This window comes from Anopheles ziemanni, assembly GCF_943734765.1.
Source record: "Anopheles ziemanni chromosome X unlocalized genomic scaffold, idAnoZiCoDA_A2_x.2 X_unloc_19, whole genome shotgun sequence".
Lineage (NCBI taxonomy): Eukaryota > Metazoa > Arthropoda > Insecta > Diptera > Culicidae > Anopheles > Anopheles ziemanni.
The window spans coordinates 214690-226511 of NW_026689784.1; positions in this window are offsets into that span (position 1 = coordinate 214690).

Genomic DNA, 11822 nt, shown 5'->3' on the forward strand with positions numbered 1-11822 from the left:
CGCTTGGTTCGCCCGCAATCGCGAGAAAACGAAAAAACACGTTTACAAAATTCCGGACGAATTTTGTGAACGCCGTCCATACATTTTCGATCGATTTTTAAAATTTCGAGATAGCGCTTTGGTGTCTTCGGCAATAATGTAGAAATCGGGTTTTTAAACACATTTAACTTTTGGGTTTTTTTCGATCCGTCGCTTAGTTCGCCCGCAATTGAGAGAAAACGGAAAAACACGTTTACAAAATTCGTCCGGAATTGTGTGAACGCTCTCCATACATTTTCACCTTTGGGTCGTGAATACCGGCTGACCGATAAGAGATAGCGACTTGTCGTAGAATATTTATATGTTGGACGTTGGAAGACGCAACTTTCATTATATGAGAGCAACCCGGTCAGGGTGCTCCAAGTCGGTCGTTTGGTCGGTTTATGGTTTGGGCCGACCATGTGCTGTAGCAGGTAGAGGTACCTTTCATGAATTATAACTCGGTCAGTTTGCCACCGAGCGACAAGTTGCGGTTTGATTTGGAATGGTATTGAAAGGAACTATTACGGAAAAATACGAATAGAAAATCAGCATGTTGGTGGGCGAAGCTATTAGTGAAACATAGAGCAACAAGGGTCCAAAAACGAATGAAATGGGACTTGAACCAAGAATAACGGCAAGTTGGAGACGAGGTAGCAAGTTGGCGTAGAATATTTATAAACTGTGCATGGTATGACCAACAAAAAAGTATATGGGGACAAGGCGGTAGCTGGCCCCCAAAGTGGAGATATGGGTGATTCATGTTTTGCACCCAAGTACGAACAAGTATGGTGAAAACAGGGTAAGGTACCAAGTACCATGAATAACTTCGGCTGTAGATGGCCTAGCGAGGCAAATCACATACCGTTGGAAAGGTCTTGGGGAGACCTATCTACCCTGAAAGTTTCATGAGGCTGAGTTGAAAGACCACGGAGATATTAGGTGATGATGGTCCAATTCGGGGACCAAGTCGCAGGAAATGGCACTTGACCAAAACCACCCTTGAAAGGTGATTACCGGCTGACCGGTAAGAGATAGCGACTTGGCGTAGAATATTCATACGTTGGGCGGGTCGAGACGCAACTTTCCTTATATGGAAGCAACCCGGTCAGGGTGCTCCAAGTCGGTCGTTTGGTCGGTTTATGGTTTGGGCCGACCACGTGGTGTACCAAGGTGAGGTACCTTTCATGAATTATAACTCGGTCAGTTTGCCACCGAGCGACAAGTTGCGGTGTGTTTTGGAATGGTCCTGAGTGGAACTATTAAGGAAAAATACGAACAGAAAATCAGCATGTTGGTGGGCGAAGCTATTAGTGAAACATAGAGCAACAAGGGTCCAAAAACGAATGAAATGGGACTTGAACCAAGAATAACGGCAAGTTGGAGACGAGGTAGCAAGTTGGCGTAGAATATTTATAAACTGTGCATAATATGACCAACAAAAAAGTATATGGGGACAAGGCGGTAGCTGGCCCCCAAAGTGGAGATATGGGTAATTCATGTTTTGCACCCAAGTACGAACAAGTATGGTGAAAACAGGGTAAGGTACCAAGTACCATGAATAACTTCGGCTGTGGATGGCCTAGCGAGGCAAATCACATACCGTTGGAAAGGTCTTGGGGAGACCTATCTACCCTGAAAGTTTCATGAGGCTGAGTTGAAAGACCACGGAGATATTAGGTGATGATGGTCCAATTCGGGGACCAATTCGCAGGAAATGGCACTTGACCAAAATCACCTTTGAAAGGTGAATACCGGCTGAACGGTAAGAGATAGCGACTTGGCGTAGAATATTCATACGTTTGGCAGGTAAAGACGCAACTTTCATTATACAGGAGCAACCCGATCAGGGTGCTGCAAGTCGGTCGTTTGGTCGGTTTATGTTTTGGGCCGACCATGTGCTGTACCAGGTAGAGGTACCTTTCATGAATTATAACTCGGTCAGTTTGCCACCGAGCGACGAGTTGCGGGGTGTTTTGGAATGGTCTTGAGTGGAACTATCAAGGAAAAATAAAAATAGAAAATCAGCTTGTCCATGGCCGAAGCTATTAGTGAATCATATAGCAAAATGGGTCCAAAAACGAACGAAATGGGACTTGTACCAAGAATAACGGCAAGTTGGAGAAGAGATAGCAAGTTGGCGTAGAACAATTATAAACTGTGCATGGTATGACCAACAAAAAAGTATATGTGGCCCAGGCGGTAGCTGGCCTCCAAAGTGGAGATATGGGTGATTCATGGTTTGCACCCAAGTATGGCAAAAACTGGTAGAGGTACCTTTCATGAATTATAACTCAGGCTGTATGGCACTTAGCGGGACGCTTGACTCTGGTATGGAATAGTCCTGAGTGGGACTATCAAGGAAAAATACGAACAAAAAATAACCATGTCCACGGACGAAGGTATTAGCGAAACTTAGAGCGAAATTGCGACCAAGTCGCTGGAAATGGCCCTTGAACCAAGTATACCGTCAAGGCGGTACGAGATAGCGAGTTGACGTAGAACATTTATAAGTTTGCCTTTACGAGACAAAAGTTTAGTTATATGGGGTCAACCCGCCCAGGGTTGTCCAAGTCGGTCATATGGCTGATCGAAATTTTCGACCAAGTACTGAGAAAACAGGGTAAGGTACCAAGTACCTCGAATAACTTCGGCTGTAGATGTCCGAGCGAAGCAAACGGCATAGCGTTGGAAAGGTCTTGAAGTGCTCTAAACACCCTGAAAGTATGAGAACGCTATCTGGAAAACTCGTGGAGATATTAGCGAAACATAGGGCCCAAAAGATACCAAGTCGCAGGAAATGGGCCCTCCAAGAACACCCTAAAATCCCAATTACGGCTAAGTTGCAGGCCAGCTAGCGAAGTGAAATGTTCTAGACATAACTAGAACACGTTGATGCGCAACTTTTTGAATCAGAACTTTTTTCGATATCTGGCCCCCAAAGGGGGGATATGGGCGATCAAACGATTTTTCCAAGTTTCGGTACTTTTTACGGTATCGCTCATAGCTCCGGCTGTATGCAAGCAAATGGCAACCTAAGACATGATTTGGAAAGGTTTTGAGTGGTACTAACTTACGTTAGAACACAGCGAAGCGCTATCGGTTCATGGCAAGGCCGATATAAGCAGTCAAAAATGAAAAATGTTGACAAAATGAACAAAAATTACCTTGGTACGCGAATAGTGGCCAGGGATGAAGAGGTACGAAGGTGGTGGGGAATAATTATAATAAGGAATTGGTACGATCTATAAGTTTGCCGAAGACCGCAAAGCGCTCAGACCCATAGAAAGTGGCCATTTGGGCCGAACAGTGCGTGCAAAGAGGTGAAAAAGCAAAAATTGCACTTTGATGGGCGATTTGCGGGGGGAAGGAGGGGTCGGAGGGGTAAATGTCTCATGGCCAAAAAGTCTTATCTCATCAAGATCTAAAACATTGCCGAAGACCGCAAAGCGCTAGCTCGCAATCGAAAAATCGCGATTTTGAAAATTTTCTAAGTGTTGGGCCCCCTATGGAAAAGTAACAAAAATCACCTTTGGCCCCAATTTTGAGCATGAAGGAGTCGTTTCCGAGGCATGGTGTCTTCGGCAAAAAGTTTCATCTACTCGAGTACTTACGACTAGTCAAATAAAAAATTGAGAAACACAAACGGTATGGCTATGCCGAAGCTCGATACACCCGAAAAAATCAAAAAAAAGTCGAAAATGTCGAAAAATGAGAAAACCCTATATTCGTACTTTACTCGAGCCCTAAATATTGAAAAGTGAAACCCGCGATCGATTTGGAACAAAAAATTGACCTAGGCAAAAATGTATGACGTTCCGCACCTTTGAAAAATCTGGTAAGTGTATTTTAGACAGACTCGAAAAAAGTCGCCCCGAGTCCCCTTACGTTGAAAATCCGAAAAAGTCGAAATTGTTGAAAATGTTAAAAAGCCTCTTTTGGTGGTCCATGGCACCACTAGATATTGAAAAGTGAGGTCCGCGGCCAATCCGGAAGAAAAAGTTAGCTAGGCAAACTTGTATGTCGGTCGATACAAAAAACGGCTCGGTGAGTGTATTTTCGACAGGCTTCAAAAAACAATCCTTTCTCCATAAAATTTCAATCGATTTTTAAAATTTCGAGATAGCGCTTTGGTGTCTTCGGCAATAATGTAGAAATCGGGTTTTAAAACACATTTTACTTTTGGGTTTTTTTCGATCCGTCGCTTGGTTCGCCCGCAATCGCGAGAAAACGAAAAAACACGTTTACAAAATTCTAGACGAATTTTGTGATCGCCGTCCATACATTTTCGATCGATTTTTAAAATTTCGAGATAGCGCTTTGGTGTCTTCGGCAATAATGTAGAAATCGGGTTTTTAAACACATTTTACTTTTGGGTTTTTTTCGATCCGTCGCTTGGTTCGCCCGCAATCGCGAGAAAACGAAAAAACACGTTTACAAAATTCCGGACGAATTTTGTGATCGCCGTCCATACATTTTCGATCCATTTTTAAAATTTCGAGATAGCGCTTTGGTGTCTTCGGCAATAATGTAGAAATCGGGTTTTAAAACACATTTTACTTTTGGGTTTTTTTCGATCCGACGCATAGTTCGCGCGCAATCGAGAGAAAACGGAAAAACACGTTTACAAAATTCCGGACGAATTTTGTGATCGCCGTCCATACATTTTCGATCGATTTTTAAAATTTCGAGATAGCGCTTTGGTGTCTTCGGCAATAATGTAGAAATCGGGTTTTTAAACACATTTTACTTTTGGGTTTTTTTCGATCCGTCGCTTGGTTCGCCCGCAATCGCGAGAAAACGAAAAAACACGTTTACAAAATTCGTCCGGAATTTTGTGATCGCCGTCCATACATTTTCGATCGATTTTTAAAATTTCGAGATAGCGCTTTGGTGTCTTCGGCAATAATGTAGAAATCGGGTTTTTAAACACATTTTACTTTTGGGTTTTTTTCGATCCGACGCATAGTTCGCGCGCAATCGAGAGAAAACGGAAAAACACGTTTACAAAATTCCGGACGAATTTTGTGAACGCCGTCCATACATTTTCGATCGATTTTTAAAATTTCGAGATAGCGCTTTGGTGTCTTCGGCAATAATGTAGAAATCGGGTTTTTAAACACATTTTACTTTTGGGTTTTTTTCGATCCGTCGCTTGGTTCGCCCGCAATCGCGAGAAAACCGAAAAACACGTTCACAAAATTCGTCCGGAATTTTGTAAACGTTCTCCATACATTTTCACCTTTGGGTCGTGAATACCGGCTGACCGATAAGAGATAGCGACTTGTCGTCGAATATTTATATGTTGGACGTTGGAAGACGCAACTTTCATTATATGGGAGCAACCCGATCAGGGTGCTCCAAGTCGGTCGTTTGGTCGGTTTATGGTTTGGGCCGATCACGTTATGCACCAGGTAGAGGTACCTTTCATGAATTATAACTCGGTCAGTTTGCCACCGAGCGACAAGTTACGCTGTGATTTGTAATGGTCTTGAGTAAAACTATTACGGAAAAATACGAACAGAAAATCAGCATGTTGGTGGGCGAAGCTATTAGTGAAACATAGAGCAACAAGGGTCCAAAAACGAATGAAATGGGACTTGAACCAAGAATAGCGGCAAGTTGGAGAAGAGATAGCAAGTTGGCGTAGAACAATTATATTTGGTGCATGGTATGACCAACAAAAAAGTATATGAGGCCAAGGTGCTGGCTGGCCTCCAAAGTGGAGATATGGGCGATCCAAAGTTTGTACCCAAGTACGAACAAGTATGGAAAAAACAGGGTAAGGTACCAAGTACCATTAATAACTTCGGCTGTAGATGGCCGAGCAAGACAAACGGCATACCGTTGGAAAGGTCTTGGGGAGACCTATCTACCCTGAAAGTTTCATGAGGCTGAGTTGAAAGACCACGGAGATATTAGGTGATGATGGTCCAATTCGGGGACCAAGTCGCAGGAAATGGCACTTGACCAAAATCACCCTTGAAAGATGAATACCGGCTGACCGGTAAGAGATAGCGACTTGTCGTAGAATATTTATATGTTGGACGTTGGAAGACGCAACTTTCATTATATGGGAGCAACCCGGTCAGGGTGCTCCAAGTCGGTCGTTTGGTCGGTTTATGGTTTGGGCCGACCATGTGCTGTACCAGGTAGAGGTACCTTTCATGAATTATAAATCGGTCAGTTTGCCACCGAGCGACAAGTTGCGGTGTGATTTGGAATGGTATTGAAAGGAACTATTACGGAAAAATACGAATAGAAAATCAGCATGTTGGTGGGCGAAGCTATTAGTGAAACATAGAGCAACAAGGGTCCAAAAACGAATGAAATGAGACTTGGACCAAGAATAACGGCAAGTTGGAGACGAGGTAGCAAGTAGGCGTAGAATATTTATAAACTCTGCATAATATGACCAACAAAAAAGTATGTGGGGACAAGGCGGTAGCTGGCCCCCAAAGTGGAGATATGGGTGATTCATGTTTTGCACCCAAGTACGAACAAGTATGGTGAATACAGGGTAAGGTACCAAGTACCATGAATAACTTCGGCTGTAGATGGCCTAGCGAGACAATTGGCATATCGTTGGAAAGGTCTCGGGGAGACCTATCTACCCTGAAAGTTTCATGAGGCTGAGTTGAAAGACCACGGAGATATTAGGTGATGATGGTCCAATTCGGGGACCAAGTCGCAGGAAATGGCACTTGACCAAAATCACCCTTGAAAGGAGAATACCGGCTGACCGGTAAGAGATAGCGACTTGGCGTAGAATATTCATACGTTTGGCAGGTAAGGACGCAACTTTCATTATATGGAAGCAACCCGGTCAGGGTGCTCCAAGTCGGTCGTTTGGTCGGTTTATGTTTTGGGCCGACCATGTGCTGTAACAGGTTGAGGTACCTTTCATGAATTATAACTCGGTCAGTTTTTCACCGAGCGACAAGTTACGCTGTGATTTGGAATTCTCTTGAGTAAAACTATTACGGAAAAATACGAACAGAAAATCAGCATGTTGGTGGGCGAAGCTATTAGTGAAACATAGAGCAACAAGGGTCCAAAAACGAATGAAATGGGACTTGAACCAAGAATAACGGCAAGTTGGAGACGAGGTAGCAAGTTGGCGTAGAATATTTATAAACTGTGCATTATATGACCAACCAAAAAGTATATGAGGCCAAGGTGCTGGCTGGCCTCCAAAGTGGAGATATGGGCGATCCAAAGTTTGTACCCAAGTACGAACAAGTATGGAAAAAACAGGGTAAGGTACCAAGTACCATTAATAACTTCGGCTGTAGATGGCCGAGCAAGACAAACGGCATACCGTTGGAAAGGTCTTGGGGAGACCTATCTACCCTGCAAGTTTCATGAGGCTGAGTTGAAAGACCACAGAGATATTAGGTGATGATGGTCCAATTCGGGGACCAAGTCGCAGGAAATGGCACTTGACCAAAATCACCCTTGAAAGATGAATACCGGCTGACCGGTAAGAGATAGCGACTTGTCGTAGAATATTTATATGTTGGACGTTGGAAGACGCAACTTTCATTATATGGGAGCAACCCGGTCAGGGTGCTCCAAGTCGGTCGTTTGGTCGGTTTATGATTTGGGCCGACCATGTGCTGTACCAGGTTGAGGTACCTATCATGAATTATAACTCGGTCATTTTGCCACCGAGCGACAAGTTGCGTTGTGTTTTGGAATGGTCTTAAGTGGGACTATCAAGGAAAAATACAAATAAAAAATCAGCTTGTCAATGGCCGAAGCTATTAGTGAAACATATAGCAAAATGGGTCCGAAAACGAATGAAATGGGACTTGGACCAAGAATAACTGCAAGTTGGAGAAGAGATAGCAAGTTGGCGTAGAACAATTATATTTGGTGCATGGTATAACCAACAAAACAGTATATGCGGCCAAGGTGCTGGCTGGCCTCCAAAGTGGAGATATGGGCGATCCAAAGTTTGTACCCAAGTACGAACAAGTATGGAAAAAACAGGGTAAGGTACCAAGTACCATTAATAACTTCGGCTGTAGATGGCCGAGCAAGACAAACGGCATACCGTTGGAAAGGTCTTGGGGAGACCTATCTACCTTGAAAGTTTCATGAGGCTGAAATGAAAGACCACGGAGATATTAGGTGATGATGGTCCAATTCGGGGACCAAGGCGCAGGAAATGGCACTTGACCAAAATCACCCTTGAAAGATGAATACCGGCTGACCGGTAAGAGATAGCGACTTGTCGTAGAATATTTATATGTTGGACGTTGGAAGACGCAACTTTCATTATATGGGAGCAACCCGGTCAGGGTGCTCCAAGTCGGTCGTTTGGTCGGTTTATGATTTGGGCCGACCATGTGCTGTACCAGGTAGAGGTACCTTTCATGAATTATAACTCGGTCATTTTGCCACCGAGCGACAAACTGCGTTGTGTTTTGGAATGATCTTAAGTTAGACTATCAAGGAAAAATACAAATAAAAAATCAGCTTGTCAATGGCCGAAGCTATTAGTGAAACATATAGCAAAATGGGTCCGAAAACGAATGAAATGGGACTTGGACCAAGAATAACTGCAAGTTGGAGAAGAGATAGCAAGTTGGCGTAGAACAATTATATTTGGTGCATGGTATGACCAACAAAAAAGTATATGAGGCCAAGGTGCTGGCTGGCCTCCAAAGTGGAGATATGGGCGATTCAAAGTTTGTACCCAAGTACGAACAAGAATGGAAAAAACAGGGTAAGGTACCAAGTACCATGAATAACTTCGGCTGTAGATGGCCGAGCGAGGCAAACGGCATACCGTTGGAAAGGTCTTGGGGAGACCTATCTACCCTGAAAGTTTCATGAGGCTGAGTTGAAAGACCACGGAGATATTAGGTGATGATGGTCCAATTCGGGGACCAAGTCGCAGGAAATGGCACTTGACCAAAATCACCCTTGAAAGGTGATTACCGGCTGACCGGTAAGAGATAGCGACTTGTCGTAGAATATTTATATGTTGGACGTTGGAAGACGCAACTTTCATTATATGGGAGCAACCCGGTCAGGGTGCTCCAAGTCGGTCGTTTGGTCGGTTTATGATTTGGGCCGACCATGTGCTGTACCAGGTAGAGGTACCTTTCATGAATTATAACTCGGTCATTTTGCCACCGAGCGACAAGTTGCGTTGTGTTTTGGAATGGTCTTAAGTGGGACTATCAAGGAAAAATACAAATAAAAAATCAGCTTGTCAATGGCCGAAGCTATTAGTGAAACATATAGCAAAATGGGTCCGAAAACGAATGAAATGGGACTTGGACCAAGAATAACTGCAAGTTGGAGAAGAGATAGCAAGTTGGCGTAGAACAATTATATTTGGTGCATGGTATAACCAACAAAACAGTATATGCGGCCAAGGTGCTGGCTGGCCTCCAAAGTGGAGATATGGGCGATCCAAAGTTTGTACCCAAGTACGAACAAGTATGGAAAAAACAGGGTAAGGTACCAAGTACCATTAATAACTTCGGCTGTAGATGGCCGAGCAAGACAAACGGCATACCGTTGGAAAGGTCTTGGGGAGACCTATCTACCCTGAAAGTTTCATGAGGCTGAATTGAAAGACCACGGAGATATTAGGTGATGATGGTCCAATTCGGGGACCAAGTCGCAGGAAATGGCACTTGACCAAAATCACCCTTGAAAGATGAATACCGGCTGACCGGTAAGAGATAGCGACTTGTCGTAGAATATTTATATGTTGGACGTTGGAAGACGCAACTTTCATTATATGGGAGCAACCCGGTCAGGGTGCTCCAAGTCGGTCGTTTGGTCGGTTTATGGTTTGGGCCGACCATGTGCTGTACCAGGTAGAGGTACCTTTCATGAATTATAACTCGGTCATTTTGCCACCGAGCGACAAACTGCGTTGTGTTTTGGAATGATCTTAAGTTAGACTATCAAGGAAAAATACAAATAAAAAATCAGCTTGTCAATGGCCGAAGCTATTAGTGAAACATATAGCAAAATGGGTCCGAAAACGAATGAAATGGGACTTGGACCAAGAATAACTGCAAGTTGGAGAAGAGATAGCAAGTTGGCGTAGAAAAATTATATTTGGTGCATGGTATGACCAACAAAAAAGTATATGAGGCCAAGGTGCTGGCTGGCCTCCAAAGTGGAGATATGGGCGATTCAAAGTTTGTACCCAAGTACGAACAAGAATGGAAAAAACAGGGTAAGGTACCAAGTACCATGAATAACTTCGGCTGTAGATGGCCGAGCGAGGCAAACGGCATACCGTTGGAAAGGTCTTGGGGAGACCTATCTACCCTGAAAGTTTCATGAGGCTGAGTTGAAAGACCACGGAGATATTAGGTGATGATGGTCCAATTCGGGGACCAAGTCGCAGGAAATGGCACTTGACCAAAATCACCCTTGAAAGGTGATTACCGGCTGACCGGTAAGAGATAGCGACTTGTCGTAGAATATTTATATGTTGGACGTTGGAAGACGCAACTTTCATTATATGGGAGCAACCCGGTCAGGGTGCTCCAAGTCGGTCGTTTGGTCGGTTTATGATTTGGGCCGACCATGTGCTGTACCAGGTAGAGGTACCTTTCATGAATTATAACTCGGTCATTTTGCCACCGAGCGACAAGTTGCGTTGTGTTTTGGAATGGTCTTAAGTGGGACTATCAAGGAAAAATACAAATAAAAAATCAGCTTGTCAATGGCCGAAGCTATTAGTGAAACATATAGCAAAATGGGTCCGAAAACGAATGAAATGGGACTTGGACCAAGAATAACTGCAAGTTGGAGAAGAGATAGCAAGTTGGCGTAGAACAATTATATTTGGTGCATGGTATAACCAACAAAACAGTATATGCGGCCAAGGTGCTGGCTGGCCTCCAAAGTGGAGATATGGGCGATCCAAAGTTTGTACCCAAGTACGAACAAGTATGGAAAAAACAGGGTAAGGTACCAAGTACCATTAATAACTTCGGCTGTAGATGGCCGAGCAAGACAAACGGCATACCGTTGGAAAGGTCTTGGGGAGACCTATCTACCTTGAAAGTTTCATGAGGCTGAAATGAAAGACCACGGAGATATTAGGTGATGATGGTCCAATTCGGGGACCAAGGCGCAGGAAATGGCACTTGACCAAAATCACCCTTGAAAGATGAATACCGGCTGACCGGTAAGAGATAGCGACTTGTCGTAGAATATTTATATGTTGGACGTTGGAAGACGCAACTTTCATTATATGGGAGCAACCCGGTCAGGGTGCTCCAAGTCGGTCGTTTGGTCGGTTTATGATTTGGGCCGACCATGTGCTGTACCAGGTAGAGGTACCTTTCATGAATTATAACTCGGTCATTTTGCCACCGAGCGACAAACTGCGTTGTGTTTTGGAATGATCTTAAGTTAGACTATCAAGGAAAAATACAAATAAAAAATCAGCTTGTCAATGGCCGAAGCTATTAGTGAAACATATAGCAAAATGGGTCCGAAAACGAATGAAATGGGACTTGGACCAAGAATAACTGCAAGTTGGAGAAGAGATAGCAAGTTGGCGTAGAACAATTATATTTGGTGCATGGTATGACCAACAAAAAAGTATATGAGGCCAAGGTGCTGGCTGGCCTCCAAAGTGGAGATATGGGCGATTCAAAGTTTGTACCCAAGTACGAACAAGTATGGAAAAAACAGGGTAAGGTACCAAGTACCATGAATAACTTCGGCTGTAGATGGCCGAGCGAGGCAAACGGCATACCGTTGGAAAGGTCTTGGGGAGACCTATCTACCCTGAAAGTTTCATGAGGCTGAGT